Below are 15,491 nucleotides of genomic sequence, written 5' to 3'. Positions count from 1 at the left end.
GTTAGGATTTGTTTCTGAGTTAGGGTTAGGTTGAGGGTTAGGGTTAGGGATATTGTTAGAGGTTATAGTTAGGGTTAGGGTAATGGTTAGGGTTCCCTTCGGTTTATGGTTAGGGTTGGGTTAGGGTTGTGGTTAGGGTTAGGTTTAGGGTTAGGTTTAGATGGTTAAAGTTAGGGTTAGGCTTCAGGCTTAGGATTAGTGTTAGGGTTAGGTTTAGGGTTAGGGTTAGGGTTAGGATTAGTGTAAGGTTAAGGGTTTTGCCTTAGGGGTTAGGATTAGTTTTAGGGTTAGGTTTAGGGTTAGGGTTAGGGTTAGAGGGTTAGGGTTAGGGATAGAGTTGGGATTAGGTTTAGGGTTAGGGTTAGGTTTAGAGGTAAGAGTTAGCATCAGTGTTAGGGTTATGGTTAGGGTTAGGGTTCGAGTTAGAGGCTTGTGTTAGGGTTAGGGTTAGAGTTTAGGGTTAGGGTTAGTGTTATTGTTAGGGTTAGTATTAGGGTTAGAGTTTAGGGTTAGGGTTAGGTTTAGTGTTTGGATTAGGTTTAGGGTTAGGGTTTATTGTTAGGATTAGGGTTAGGGTTAAGGTTAGGGCTAAGTTTAGTGGTTAGGGTTAGGTTTAGGCCTCAGCGTTAGGATTAGGGTTAGGTTTAGGTTTAGGGATAGGGTTAGCGTTAGTGTATGGTTTAGGGTTTTGCCTTAGGGGTTAGGATTAGTGTTACGTTTAGGTTTAGGGTTAGGGTTAGTTTTAGGATTACGCTTTTGCCTTAGGGGTTAGTATTAGGTTTAGTGTTAGCAATAGGGCTAGGGTTAGTGTTTGGTCTAGGTTTAGGGTTAGGGTTAAGGTTAGGGTTAGATGGTTAGGGTTAGGGTTAAGGTTAGGGTTAGGGTTATGGTTAGAGGTTATATTTAGGGTTAGGGTTAGGTTTCAGATGAGGGTTAGGTTTAGGGTTAGTAGTAGGGTTTGCCTTAGGGGTTAGGATTAGGATTAGGATTAATTTAGCGTAAGGGTTAGGATTAGTGTTTAGGTTAGGGTTATGGTTAGATTGTTACGGTTATGGTTAGGGTTAGGGTTATGGTTAGGGATATGGTTAGAGGTTATAGTGAGGGTTAGGGTTAGTGTTATGGTTAGGGTTCGGTTCGTCTTATGGTTAGGATTATAGGTTAGAATTATGGTTAGGGTTAGGATTAGGGTTAGGGTCAAGGTTATTGTTAGAGTTTAGAATTAGTGTTAGTGTTCGAGTAAGGGTTACGGTTAGAGTTACATTTAGGGTTAGGTTTAGAGTTAGAGGTTAGTGTTCGGGTTAGGGTTAGGGTGAAAATTTAGGGTTAAGTTTAGCATTAGTTTTATGGTTAGGGTTAGGGTTCGGGTTAGGTTTCGGGTTAGGGTTAGGGTTAGGATTAGGGTTAAGTGAGGGTTAGGGTTAGGGTTACTGTTAGGGTTAGGTTTAGAATTAGAGGTTAGTGTTAGGGTTAGGGTTAAAGTTTAGGGTTAGATTTAGGGTTAGTGTTAGTGTTAGGGTTCGGGTAATATTGCGGGTTAGAGTTAGGGTTAGGTTTAATTTTAGGGTTAGGCTTAGGTTTAGGTTTAGGGTTTTCCCTTAGGGGTTAGTATTAGGGTTTGGTTTAGGTTTACGGTTAGTGTGAGTGTTAGAGTTAGAGTTTAGGATTAGCGTTAGGGTAAGGAATAGGGTTAGTGTTAGGGTTAGTGTTAGGGTTACAGGTATGGGTTAGATTTAGGGTTAGTTTTAGGGTTACGGTTAGGGTTTATGGTTATGGTTAGGGTTAGGTTTAGGGTTAGGGTTAAGGTTAGAGGGTTAGGGTTAGGGATAGAGTCATGATTAGACTTAGGGTTAGGGTTAGAGTTAAGAGTTAGCATCAGTGTTAGGGTTAGGGTTAGGGTTCGAGTTAGAGGGTTGTGTTAGCGTTAGGGTTAGAGTTTAGGGTTAGGGTTAGTGTTATTGTTAGTGTTAGTATGAGGGTTAGAGTTTAGGGTTAGCGTTAGGTTAGGGTTAGTGTAGAGCTAGATTTAGGTTTAGAGGTTAGTGTAAGGGTTAGGGTTAGGGTTAGGGTTAGCGATAATGTTAGTGTTAGGGTTAGGTTTAGTGTTAGGTTTACAGTTAGGTGTATGTTTAGGGTTATGATTAGGGTTAGGGTTAGAAGATAGGTTTACTGTTAGGTTAGTGTTAAGGTTAGGGTTAGGGTGATGATTAGAGGTTAGCGTTAGGAATAGGGTTAGTGTTAAAGTTTCGGTTACGGTTCGAGTTTAGGGTTATGGGTAGCGCAAGTGTTAGTGTTAGGGTTAGGTTTAGGGTTATGGTTAGAGGTTAGCGTTAGATTGAGGGTTAGAGTTAGGGTTTGCGTTAGGGTTATGGTTAGGGTTAGGGTTAGAGTTTGGGTTAGGTTTGAAGCTTAGGTTTAATGTTCGGGTTAGTGTTAGAAGTTAGCTTTACGGTTATGATTAGGGCTAGGATTAGGTTTATGTTGAGGTTTACGGTCAGGATTAGGGTTAGGGTTAGGAGTTAGGTTTGTTTTAGGGTTAGGCTTGGTGTTAGATTTAGGGATAGAGGTTAGGTTTAGTGTTAGTGTTAGGGTTAGGCTTTGGTTTAGGGTTCCAGTTAGTGTTCAGGTGTGGGTTAGGGTTAGGGTTAGGGTTAGGGTTAGGCAGGGTGAGGGTTAGGGTTAGGGTTAAGTTTAAGGTTAGGGTTAAGTTTAGGGTTAGAAGTTAGGTTAGGGTTAGGGTTAGGGTTAGGGTTAGGTTTAAGGTTAGGATTAGGGTTAGATTTAGGTTTAGGGTTAGGTTTATGTGTAATGTTAGGATTAGGGTTAGGGTTTATTGATAGGATTAGAGTTAGGGTTAGGGTTAGGGTTTATTGATAGGATTAGAGTTAGGGTTATGGTTAGGGTTAGAGTTCAGGATTGGTGTTAGGGTAATGGTAAGTGTTACGGTTAGGGTAAAGCTTAGAGGTTAGGATTTGTTTCTGAGTTAGGGTTAGGTTGAGGGTTAGGGTTAGGGATATTGTTAGAGGTTATAGTTAGGGTTAGGTTTAGGGTACTGGTTAGGGTTCCCTTCGGTTTATGGTTAGGGTTGGGTTAGGGTTATGGTTAGGGTTAGGTTTAGGGTTAGGGTTATACGGTTAAAGTTAGGGTTAGGCTTCAGGCTTAGGATTAGTGTTAGGGTTAGGTTTAGGGTTAGGGTTAGGTTTAGGATTAGTGTAAGGTTAAGGGTTTTGCCTTAGGGGTTAGGATTAATTTTAGGGTTAGTTTTAGGGTTAGGGTTAGGGTTAGAAGGTTAGGGTTAGGGATAGAGTTGGGATTAGGTTTAGGGTTAGGGTTAGGTTTAGAGGTAAGAGTTAGCATCAGTGTTAGGGTTATGGATAGGGTTAGGGTTCGAGTTAGAGGCTTGTGTTAGGGTTAGGGTTAGAGTTTAGGGTTAGGGTTAGTGTTATTGTTAGGGTTAGTATTAGGGTTAGAGTTTAGGGTTAGGGTTAGGTTTAGTGTTTGGATTAGGTTTAGGGTTAGGGTTTATTGTTAGGATTAGGGTTAGGGTTAAGGTTAGGGCTAAGTTTAGTTGTTAGGGTTAGGGTTAGGGTTCAGGGTTAGGATTAGGGTTAGGTTTAGGTTTAGGGATAGGGTTAGCGTTAGTGTATGGTTTAGGATTTTGCCTTAGGCGTTAGGTTTACGTTTAGGTTACATTTAGGTTTAGGGTTAGGGTTAGGTTTAGGATTACGCTTTTGCCTTAGGGGTTAGTATTAGGTTTAGTGTTAGCAATAGGGCTAGGGTTAGTGTTTGGTCTAGGTTTAGGGTTAGGGTTAAGGTTAGGGTTAGATGGTTAGGGTTAGTGTTAAGGTTAGGGTTAGGGTTATTGTTAGAGGTTATATTTAGGGTTAGGGTTAGGTTTCAGATTAGGGTTAGGTTTAGGGTTAGTAGTAGGGTTTTGCCTTAGGGGTTAGGATTAGGATTAGGATTAATTTAGCGTAAGGGTTAGGATTAGTGTTTAGGTTAGGGTTATGGTTAGATTGTTACGGTTATGGTTAGGGTTAGGGTTATGGTTAGGGATATGGTTAGAGGTTATAGTTAGGGTTAGGGTTAGTGTTATGGTTAGGGTTCGGTTCGTCTTATGGTTAGGATTATAGGTTAGAATTATGGTTAGGGTTAGGATTAGGGTTAGGGTCAAGGTTATTGTTAGAGTTTAGAATTAGTGTTAGTGTTCGAGTAAGGGTTACGGTTAGAGTTACATTTAGGGTTAGGTTTAGAGTTAGAGGTTAGTGTTCGGGTTAGGTTTAGGGTGAAAATTTAGGGTTAGGTTTAGCATTAGTTTTAGGGTTAGGGTTAGGGTTCGGGTTAGGTTTCGGGTTAGGGTTAGGGTTAGGATTAGGGTTAAGTGAGGGTTAGGGTTAGGGTTACTGTTAGGGTTAGGTTTAGAATTAGAGGTTAGTGTTAGGGTTAGGGTTAAAGTTTAGGGTTAGATTTAGGGTTAGTGTTAGTGTTAGGGTTCGGGTAATGTTGCGGGTTAGAGTTAGGGTTAGGTTTAATTTTAGGGTTAGGCTTAGGTTTAGGTTTAGGGTTTTGCCTTAGAGGTTAGTATTAGGGTTTGGTTTAGGTTTACGGTTAGTGTGAGTGTTAGGGTTAGAGTTTAGGATTAGCGTTAGGGTAAGGAATAGGGTTAGTGTTAGGGTTAGTGTTAGGGTTACAGGTATGGGTTAGATTTAGGGTTAGTTTTAGGGTAACGGTTAGGGTTTATGGTTATGGTTAGGGTTAGGTTTAGGGTTAGGGTTAAGGTTAGAGGGTTAGGGTTAGGGATAGAGTTAGGATTAGAGTTAGGGTTAGGGTTAGAGTTAAGAGTTAGCATCAGTGTTAGGGTTAGGGTTAGGGTTCGAGTTAGAGGGTTGTGTTAGCGTTAGGGTTAGAGTTTAGGGTTAGGGTTAGTGTTATTGTTAGTGTTAGTATGAGGGTTAGAGTTTAGGGTTAGCGTTAGGTTAGGGTTAGTGTAGAGCTAGATTTAGGTTTAGAGGTTAGTGTAAGGGTTAGGGTTAGGTTTAGGGTTAGCGGTAATGTTAGGGTTAGGGTTAGGTTTAGTGTTAGGTTTACAGTTAGGTGTATGTTTAGGGTTATGATTAGGGTTAGGGTTAGAAGATAGGTTTACTGTTAGGTTAGTGTTAAGGTTAGGGTTAGGGTGATGTTTAGAGTTTAGCATTAGGAATAGGGTTAGTGTTAAAGTTTCGGTTACGGTTCGAGTTTAGGGTTATGGGTAGCGCAAGTGTTAGTGTTAGGGTTAGGTTTAGGGTTATGGTTAGAGGTTAGCATTAGATTGAGGGTTAGAGTTAGGGTTTGCGTTAGGGTTATGGTTAGGGTTAGGGTTAGAGTTTGGGTTAGGGTTGAAGCTTAGGTTTAATGTTCGGGTTAGTGTTAGAAGTTAGCTTTACGGTTATGATTAGGGCTAGGATTAGGTTTATGTTGAGGTTTATGGTCAGGATTAGGGTTAGGGTTAGGAGTTAGGTTTGTTTTAGGGTTAGGCTTGGTGTTAGATTTAGGGATAGAGGTTAGGTTTAGTGTTAGTGTTAGGGTTAGGGTTTGGTTTAGGGTTCCAGTTAGTGTTCGGGTGTGGGTTAGGGTTAGGGTTAGGGTTAGGGTTAGGCAGGGTGAGGGTTAGGGTTAGGGTTAAGTTTAAGGTTAGGGTTAAGGTTAGGGTTAGAAGTTAGGTTAGGGTTAGGGTTAGGGTTAGGGTTAGGTTTAAGGTTAGGATTAGGGTTAGATTTAGGGTTAGGGTTAGGTTTAGGTGTAGGGTTAGGGTTAGGGTTAGGGTTTATTGATAGGATTAGAGTTAGGGTTAGGGTTAGGGTTTATTGATAGGATTAGAGTTAGGGTTATGGTTAGGGTTAGAGTTCAGGATTGGTGTTAGGGTAATGGTAAGTGTTACAGTTAGGGTAAAGCTTAGAGGTTAGGATTTGTTTCTGAGTTAGGGTTAGGTTGAGGGTTAGGGTTAGGGATATTGTTAGAGGTTATAGTTAGGGTTAGGGTAATGGTTAGGGTTCCCTTCGGTTTATGGTTAGGGTTGGGTTAGGGTTGTGGTTAGGGTTAGGTTTAGGGTTAGGTTTAGATGGTTAAAGTTAGGGTTAGGCTTCAGGCTTAGGATTAGTGTTAGGGTTAGGTTTAGGGTTAGGGTTAGGGTTAGGATTAGTGTAAGGTTAAGGGTTTTGCCTTAGGGGTTAGGATTAGTTTTAGGGTTAGGTTTAGGGTTAGGGTTAGGGTTAGAGGGTTAGGGTTAGGGATAGAGTTGGGATTAGGTTTAGGGTTAGGGTTAGGTTTAGAGGTAAGAGTTAGCATCAGTGTTAGGGTTATGGTTAGGGTTAGGGTTCGAGTTAGAGGCTTGTGTTAGGGTTAGGGTTAGAGTTTAGGGTTAGGGTTAGTGTTATTGTTAGGGTTAGTATTAGGGTTAGAGTTTAGGGTTAGGGTTAGGTTTAGTGTTTGGATTAGGTTTAGGGTTAGGGTTTATTGTTAGGATTAGGGTTAGGGTTAAGGTTAGGGCTAAGTTTAGTGGTTAGGGTTAGGTTTAGGCCTCAGCGTTAGGATTAGGGTTAGGTTTAGGTTTAGGGATAGGGTTAGCGTTAGTGTATGGTTTAGGGTTTTGCCTTAGGGGTTAGGATTAGTGTTACGTTTAGGTTTAGGGTTAGGGTTAGTTTTAGGATTACGCTTTTGCCTTAGGGGTTAGTATTAGGTTTAGTGTTAGCAATAGGGCTAGGGTTAGTGTTTGGTCTAGGTTTAGGGTTAGGGTTAAGGTTAGGGTTAGATGGTTAGGGTTAGGGTTAAGGTTAGGGTTAGGGTTATGGTTAGAGGTTATATTTAGGGTTAGGGTTAGGTTTCAGATTAGGGTTAGGTTTAGGGTTAGTAGTAGGGTTTGCCTTAGGGGTTAGGATTAGGATTAGGATTAATTTAGCGTAAGGGTTAGGATTAGTGTTTAGGTTAGGGTTATGGTTAGATTGTTACGGTTATGGTTAGGGTTAGGGTTATGGTTAGGGATATGGTTAGAGGTTATAGTGAGGGTTAGGGTTAGTGTTATGGTTAGGGTTCGGTTCGTCTTATGGTTAGGATTATAGGTTAGAATTATGGTTAGGGTTAGGATTAGGGTTAGGGTCAAGGTTATTGTTAGAGTTTAGAATTAGTGTTAGTGTTCGAGTAAGGGTTACGGTTAGAGTTACATTTAGGGTTAGGTTTAGAGTTAGAGGTTAGTGTTCGGGTTAGGGTTAGGGTGAAAATTTAGGGTTAAGTTTAGCATTAGTTTTAGGGTTAGGGTTAGGGTTCGGGTTAGGTTTCGGGTTAGGGTTAGGGTTAGGATTAGGGTTAAGTGAGGGTTAGGGTTAGGGTTACTGTTAGGGTTAGGTTTAGAATTAGAGGTTAGTGTTAGGGTTAGGGTTAAAGTTTAGGGTTAGATTTAGGGTTAGTGTTAGTGTTAGGGTTCGGGTAATATTGCGGGTTAGAGTTAGGGTTAGGTTTAATTTTAGGGTTAGGCTTAGGTTTAGGTTTAGGGTTTTCCCTTAGGGGTTAGTATTAGGGTTTGGTTTAGGTTTACGGTTAGTGTGAGTGTTAGAGTTAGAGTTTAGGATTAGCGTTAGGGTAAGGAATAGGGTTAGTGTTAGGGTTAGTGTTAGGGTTACAGGTATGGGTTAGATTTAGGGTTAGTTTTAGGGTTACGGTTAGGGTTTATGGTTATGGTTAGGGTTAGGTTTAGGGTTAGGGTTAAGGTTAGAGGGTTAGGGTTAGGGATAGAGTCATGATTAGACTTAGGGTTAGGGTTAGAGTTAAGAGTTAGCATCAGTGTTAGGGTTAGGGTTAGGGTTCGAGTTAGAGGGTTGTGTTAGCGTTAGGGTTAGAGTTTAGGGTTAGGGTTAGTGTTATTGTTAGTGTTAGTATGAGGGTTAGAGTTTAGGGTTAGCGTTAGGTTAGGGTTAGTGTAGAGCTAGATTTAGGTTTAGAGGTTAGTGTAAGGGTTAGGGTTAGGGTTAGGGTTAGCGATAATGTTAGTGTTAGGGTTAGGTTTAGTGTTAGGTTTACAGTTAGGTGTATGTTTAGGGTTATGATTAGGGTTAGGGTTAGAAGATAGGTTTACTGTTAGGTTAGTGTTAAGGTTAGGGTTAGGGTGATGATTAGAGGTTAGCGTTAGGAATAGGGTTAGTGTTAAAGTTTCGGTTACGGTTCGAGTTTAGGGTTATGGGTAGCGCAAGTGTTAGTGTTAGGGTTAGGTTTAGGGTTATGGTTAGAGGTTAGCGTTAGATTGAGGGTTAGAGTTAGGGTTTGCGTTAGGGTTATGGTTAGGGTTAGGGTTAGAGTTTGGGTTAGGTTTGAAGCTTAGGTTTAATGTTCGGGTTAGTGTTAGAAGTTAGCTTTACGGTTATGATTAGGGCTAGGATTAGGTTTATGTTGAGGTTTACGGTCAGGATTAGGGTTAGGGTTAGGAGTTAGGTTTGTTTTAGGGTTAGGCTTGGTGTTAGATTTAGGGATAGAGGTTAGGTTTAGTGTTAGTGTTAGGGTTAGGGTTTGGTTTAGGGTTCCAGTTAGTGTTCAGGTGTGGGTTAGGGTTAGGGTTAGGGTTAGGGTTAGGCAGGGTGAGGGTTAGGGTTAGGGTTAAGTTTAAGGTTAGGGTTAAGGTTAGGGTTAGAAGTTAGGTTAGGGTCAGGGTTAGGGTTAGGGTTAGGTTTAAGGTTAGGATTAGGGTTAGATTTAGGTTTAGGGTTAGGTTTAGGTGTAATGTTAGGATTAGGGTTAGGGTTTATTGATAGGATTAGAGTTAGGGTTAGGGTTAGGGTTTATTGATAGGATTAGAGTTAGGGTTATGGTTAGGGTTAGAGTTCAGGATTGGTGTTAGGGTAATGGTAAGTGTTACGGTTATGGTAAAGCTTAGAGGTTAGGATTTGTTTCTGAGTTAGGGTTAGGTTGAGGGTTAGGGTTAGGGATATTGTTAGAGGTTATAGTTAGGGTTAGGTTTAGGGTACTGGTTAGGGTTCCCTTCGGTTTATGGTTAGGGTTGGGTTAGGGTTATGGTTAGGGTTAGGTTTAGGGTTAGGGTTATACGGTTAAAGTTAGGGTTAGGCTTCAGGCTTAGGATTAGTGTTAGGGTTAGGTTTAGGGTTAGGGTTAGGTTTAGGATTAGTGTAAGGTTAAGGGTTTTGCCTTAGGGGTTAGGATTAATTTTAGGGTTAGTTTTAGGGTTAGGGTTAGGGTTAGAAGGTTAGGGTTAGGGATAGAGTTGGGATTAGGTTTAGGGTTAGGGTTAGGTTTAGAGGTAAGAGTTAGCATCAGTGTTAGGGTTATGGATAGGGTTAGGGTTCGAGTTAGAGGCTTGTGTTAGGGTTAGGGTTAGAGTTTAGGGTTAGGGTTAGTGTTATTGTTAGGGTTAGTATTAGGGTTAGAGTTTAGGGTTAGGGTTAGGTTTAGTGTTTGGATTAGGTTTAGGGTTAGGGTTTATTGTTAGGATTAGGGTTAGGGTTAAGGTTAGGGCTAAGTTTAGTGGTTAGGGTTAGGGTTAGGCCTCAGGGTTAGGATTAGGGTTAGGTTTAGGTTTAGGGATAGGGTTAGCGTTAGTGTATGGTTTAGGGTTTTGCCTTAGGGGTTAGGTTTACGTTTAGGTTACGTTTAGGTTTAGGGTTAGGGTTAGGTTTAGGATTACGCTTTTGCCTTAGGGGTTAGTATTAGGTTTAGTGTTAGCAATAGGGCTAGGGTTAGTGTTTGGTCTAGGTTTAGGGTTAGGGTTAAGGTTAGGGTTAGATGGTTAGGGTTAGGGTTAAGGTTAGGGTTAGGGTTATGGTTAGAGGTTATATTTAGGGTTAGGGTTAGGTTTCAGATTAGGGTTAGGTTTAGGGTTAGTAGTAGGGTTTTGCCTTAGGGGTTAGGATTAGGATTAGGATTAATTTAGCGTAAGGGTTAGGATTAGTGTTTAGGTTAGGGTTATGGTTAGATTGTTACGGTTATGGTTAGGGTTAGGGTTATGGTTAGGGATATGGTTAGAGGTTATAGTTAGGGTTAGGGTTAGTGTTATGGTTAGGGTTCGGTTCGTCTTATGGTTAGGATTATAGGTTAGAATTATGGTTAGGGTTAGGATTAGGGTTAGGGTCAAGGTTATTGTTAGAGTTTAGAATTAGTGTTAGTGTTCGAGTAAGGGTTACGGTTAGAGTTACATTTAGGGTTAGGTTTAGAGTTAGAGGTTAGTGTTCGGGTTAGGTTTAGGGTGAAAATTTAGGGTTAGGTTTAGCATTAGTTTTAGGGTTAGGGTTAGGGTTCGGGTTAGGTTTCGGGTTAGGGTTAGGGTTAGGATTAGGGTTAAGTGAGGGTTAGGGTTAGGGTTACTGTTAGGGTTAGGTTTAGAATTAGAGGTTAGTGTTAGGGTTAGGGTTAAAGTTTAGGGTTAGATTTAGGGTTAGTGTTAGTGTTAGGGTTCGGGTAATGTTGCGGGTTAGAGTTAGGGTTAGGTTTAATTTTAGGGTTAGGCTTCGGTTTAGGTTTAGGATTTTGCCTTAGGGGTTAGTATTAGGGTTTGGTTTAGGTTTACGTTCAGTGTGAGTGTTAGGGTTAGAGTTTAGGATTAGCGTTAGGGTAAGGAATAAGGTTAGTGTTAGGGTTAGTGTTAGGGTTACAGGTATGGGTTAGATTTAGGGTTAGTTTTAGGGTTACGGTTAGGGTTTATGGTTATGGTTAGGGTTAGGTTTAGGGTTAGGGTTAAGGTTAGAGGGTTAGGGTTAGGGATAGAGTTAGGATTAGAGTTAGGGTTAGGGTTAGAGTTAAGAGTTAGCATCAGTGTTAGGGTTAGGGTTAGGGTTCGAGTTAGAGGGTTGTGTTAGCGTTAGGGTTAGAGTTTAGGTTTAGGGTTAGTGTTATTGTTAGTGTTAGTATGAGTGTTAGAGTTTAGGGTTAGCGTTAGGTTAGGGTTAGTGTAGAGCTAGATTTAGGTTTAGAGGTTAGTGTAAGGGTTAGGGTTAGGGTTAGGGTTAGAGTTTGGGTTAGGGTTGAAGCTTAGGTTTAATGTTCGGGTTAGTGTTAGAAGTTAGCTTTACGGTTATGATTAGGGCTAGGATTAGGTTTATGTTGAGGTTTACGGTCAGGATTAGGTTTAGGGTTAGGAGTTAGGTTTGTTTTAGGGTTAGGCTTGGTGTTAGATTTAGGGATAGAGGTTAGGTTTAGTGTTAGTGTTAGTGTTAGGGTTAGGGTTTGGTTTAGGGTTCCAGTTAGTGTTCGGGTTTGGGTTAGGGTTAGCGTTAGGGTTAGGGTTAGGCAGGGTGAGGGTTAGGGTTAGGGTTAAGTTTAAGGTTAGGGTTAAGTTTAGGGTTAGAAGTTAGGTTAGGGTTAGGGTTAGGGTTAGGTTTAAGGTTAGGATTAGGGTTAGATTTAGGGTTAGGGTTAGGTTTAGGTGTAGGGTTAGGGTTAGGGTTAGGGTTTATTGATAGGATTAGAGTTAGGGTTATGGTTAGGGTTAGAGTTCAGGATTGGTGTTAGGGTAATGGTAAGTGTTACGGTTAGGGTAAAGCTTAGAGGTTAGGATTTGTTTCTGAGTTAGGGTTAGGTTGAGGGTTAGGGTTAGGGATATTGTTAGAGGTTATAGTTAGGGTTAGGGTTAGGGTAATGGTTAGGGTTCCCTTCGGTTTATGGTTAGGGTTGGGTTAGGGTTGTGGTTAGGGTTAGGTTTAGGGTTAGGTGTAGACAGTTAAAGTTAGGGTTAGGCTTCAGGCTTAGGAATAGTGTTAGGGTTAGTTTTAGGGTTAGGATTAGGGTTAGGATTAGTGTAAGGTTAAGGGTTTTGCCCTAGGTGTTAGGATTAGTTTTAGGGTTAGGTTTAGGGTTAGCGTTAGGGTTAGAGGGTTAGGGTTAGGGATAGAGTTGGGATTAGGTTTAGGATCAGGGTTAGGTTTAGAGGTAAGAGTTAGCATCAGTGTTAGGGTTATGGTTAGGGTTAGGGTTCGAGTTAGAGGCTTGTGTTAGGGTTAGGGTTAGAGTTTAGGGTTAGGGTTAGTGTTATTGTTAGGGTTAGTATTAGGGTTAGAGTTTAGGGTTAGGGTTAGGTTTAGTGTTTGGATTAGGTTTAGGGTTAGGGTTTATTGTTAGGATTAGGGTTAGGGTTAAGGTTAGGGCTAAGTTTAGTGGTTAGGGTTAGGGTTAGGCCTCAGGGTTAGGATTAGGGTTAGGTTTAGCTTTAGGGATAGGGTTAGCGTTAGTGTATGGTTTAGGGTTTTGCCTTAGGGGTTAGGTTTACGTTTAGGTTACGTTTAGGTTTAGGGTTAGGGTTAGGTTTAGGATTACGCTTTTGCCTTAGGGGTTAGTATTAGGTTTAGTGTTAGCAATAGGGCTAGGGTTAGTGTTTGGTCTAGGTTTAGGGTTAGGGTTAAGGTTAGGGTTAGATGGTTAGGGTTAGGGTTAAGGTTAGGGTTAGGGTTATGGTTAGAGGTTATATTTAGGGTTAGGGTTAGGTTTCAGATTAGGGTTAGGTTTAGGGTTAGTAGTAGGGTTTTGCCTTAGGGGTTAGGATTAGGATTAGGATTAATTTAGCGTAAGGGTTAGGATTAGTGTTTAGGTTAGGGTTATGGTTAGATTGTTACGGTTATGGTTAGGGTTAGGGTTATGGTTAGGGATATGGTTAGAGGTTATAGTTAGGGTTAGGGTTAGTGTTATGGTTAGGGTTCGGTTCGTCTTATGGTTAGGATTATAGGTTAGAATTATGGTTAGGGTTAGGATTAGGGTTAGGGTCAAGGTTATTGTTAGAGTTTAGAATTAGTGTTAGTGTTCGAGTAAGGGTTACGGTTAGAGTTCCATTTAGGGTTAGGTTTAGAGTTAGAGGTTAGTGTTCGGGTTAGGGTTAGGGTGAATATTTAGGGTTAGGTTTAGCATTAGTTTTAGGGTTAGGGTTAGGGTTCGGGTTAGGTTTCGGGTTAGGGTTAGGGTTAGGATTAGGGTTAAGTGAGGGTTAGGGTTAGGGTTACTGTTAGGGTTAGGTTTAGAATTAGAGGTTAGTGTTAGGGTTAGGGTTAAAGTTTAGGGTTAGAGTTAGGGTTAGTGTTAGTGTTAGGGTTCGGGTAATATTGCGGGTTAGAGTTAGGGTTAGGTTTAATTTTAGGGTTAGGCTTAGGTTTAGGTTTAGGGTTTTGCCTTAGGGGTTAGTATTAGGGTTTGGTTTAGGTTTACGGTCAGTGTGAATGTTAGGGTTAGAGTTTAGGATTAGCGTTAGGGTAAGGAATAGGGTTAGTGTTAGGGTTAGTGTTAGGGTTACAGGTATGGGTTAGATTTAGGGTTAGTTTTAGGGTTACGGTTAGGGTTTATGGTTATGGTTAGGGTTAGGTTTAGGGTTAGGGTTAAGGTTAGAAGGTTAGGGTTAGGGATAGAGTTAGGATTAGAGTTAGGGTTAGGGTTAGAGTTAAGAGTTAGCATCAGTGTTAGGGTTAGGGTTAGGGTTCGAGTTAGAGGGTTGTGTTAGCGTTAGGGTTAGAGTTTAGGGTTAGGGTTAGTGTTATTGTTAGTGTTAGTATGAGGGTTAGAGTTTAGGGTTAGCGTTAGGTTAGGGTTAGTGTAGAGCTAGATTTAGGTTTAGAGGTTAGTGTAAGGGTTAGGGTTAGGGTTAGGGTTAGAGTTTGGGTTAGGGTTGAAGCTTAGGTTTAATGTTCGGGTTAGTGTTAGAAGTTAGCTTTATGGTTATGATTAGGGGTAGGATTAGGTTTATGTTGAGGTTTACGGACAGGATTAGGTTTAGGGTTAGGAGTTAGGTTTGTTTTAGGGTTAGGCTTGGTGTTAGATTTAGGGATAGAGGTTAGGTTTAGTGTTAGTGTTAGTGTTAGGGTTAGGGTTTGGTTTAGGGTTCCAGTTAGTGTTCGGGTTTGGGTTAGGGTTAGCGTTAGGGTTAGGGTTAGGCAGGGTGAGGGTTAGGGTTAGGGTTAAGTTTAAGGTTAGGGTTAAGTTTAGGGTTAGAAGTTAGGTTAGGGTTAGGGTTAGGGTTAGGTTTAAGGTTAGGATTAGGGTTAGATTTAGGGTTAGGGTTAGGTTTAGGTGTAGGGTTAGGGTTAGGGTTAGGGTTTATTGATAGGATTAGAGTTAGGGTTATGGTTAGGGTTAGAGTTCAGGATTGGTGTTAGGGTAATGGTAAGTGTTACGGTTAGGGTAAAGCTTAGAGGTTAGGATTTGTTTCTGAGTTAGGGTAAGGTTGAGGGTTAGGGTTAGGGATATTGTTAGAGGTTATAGTTAGGGTTAGGGTTAGGGTAATGGTTAGGGTTCCCTTCGGTTTATGGTTAGGTTTGGGTTAGGGTTGTGGTTAGGGTTAGGTTTAGGGTTAGGTGTAGACAGTTAAAGTTAGGGTTAGGCTTCAGGCTTAGGAATAGTGTTAGGGTTAGTTTTAGGGTTAAGGTTAGGGTTAGGATTAGTGTAAGGTTAAGGGTTTTGCCCTAGGGGTTAGGATTAATTTTAGGGTTAGGTTTAGGGTTAGGGTTAGGGTTAGAGGGTTAGGGTTAGGGATAGAGTTGGGATTAGGTTTAGGATCAGGGTTAGGTTTAGAGGTAAGAGTTAGCATCAGTGTTAGGGTTATGGTTAGGGTTAGGGTTCGAGTTAGAGGCTTGTGTTAGGGTTAGGGTTAGAGGTTAGGGTTAGTGTTATTGTTAGGGTTAGTATTAGAGTTAGAGTTTAGGGTTAGGGTTAGGTTTAGTGTTTGGATTAGGTTTAGGGTTAGGGTTTATTGTTAGGATTAGGGTTAGGGTTAAGGTTAGGGCTAAGTTTAGTGGTTAGGGTTAGGGTTAGGCCTCAGGGTTAGGATTAGGGTTAGGTTTAGGTTTAGGGATAGGGTTAGCGTCAGTGTATGGTTTAGGGTTTTGCCTTAGGGGTTAGGTTTACGTTTAGGTTACGTTTAGGTTTAGGGTTAGGGTTAGGTTTAGGATTACGCTTTTGCCTTAGGGGTTAGTATTAGGTTTAGTGTTAGCAATAGGGCTAGGGTTAGTGTTTGGTCTAGGTTTAGGGTTAGGGTTAAGGTTAGGGTTAGATGGTTAGGGTTAGGGTTAAGGTTAGGGTTAGGGTTATGGTTAGAGGTTATATTTAGGCTTAGGGTTAAGTTTCAGATTAGAGTTAGGTTTAGGGTTAGTAGTAGGGTTTTGCCTTAGGGGTTAGGATTAGGATTAGGATTAATTTAGCGTAAGGGTTAGGATTAGTGTTTAGGTTAGGGTTATGGTGAGATTGTTACGGTTATGGTTAGGGTTATGGTTATGGTTAGGGATATGGTTAGAGGTTATAGTGAGGGTTAGGGTTAGTGTTATGGTTAGGGTTCGGTTCGTCTTATGGTTAGGATTATAGGTTAGAATTATGGTTAGGGTTAGGATTAGGGTTAGGGTCAAGGTTATTGTTAGAGTTTAGAATTATTGTTAGTGTTCGAGTAAGGGTTACGGTTAGAGTTACATTTAGGGTTAGGTTTAGAGTTAGAGGTTAGTGTTCGGGTTAGGGTTAGGGTGAAAATTTAGGGTTAAATTTAGCATTAGTTTTAGGGT

This window comes from Cavia porcellus, unplaced genomic scaffold, assembly GCF_034190915.1.
Source record: "Cavia porcellus strain 051 isolate PalLab524CR breed Dunkin Hartley unplaced genomic scaffold, mCavPor4.1 scaffold_30, whole genome shotgun sequence".
NCBI classification, from domain to species: Eukaryota; Metazoa; Chordata; class Mammalia; order Rodentia; family Caviidae; genus Cavia; species Cavia porcellus.
The sequence above is the reverse complement of the archived record's forward strand: the minus strand, read 5'-3'. Positions refer to the sequence as shown.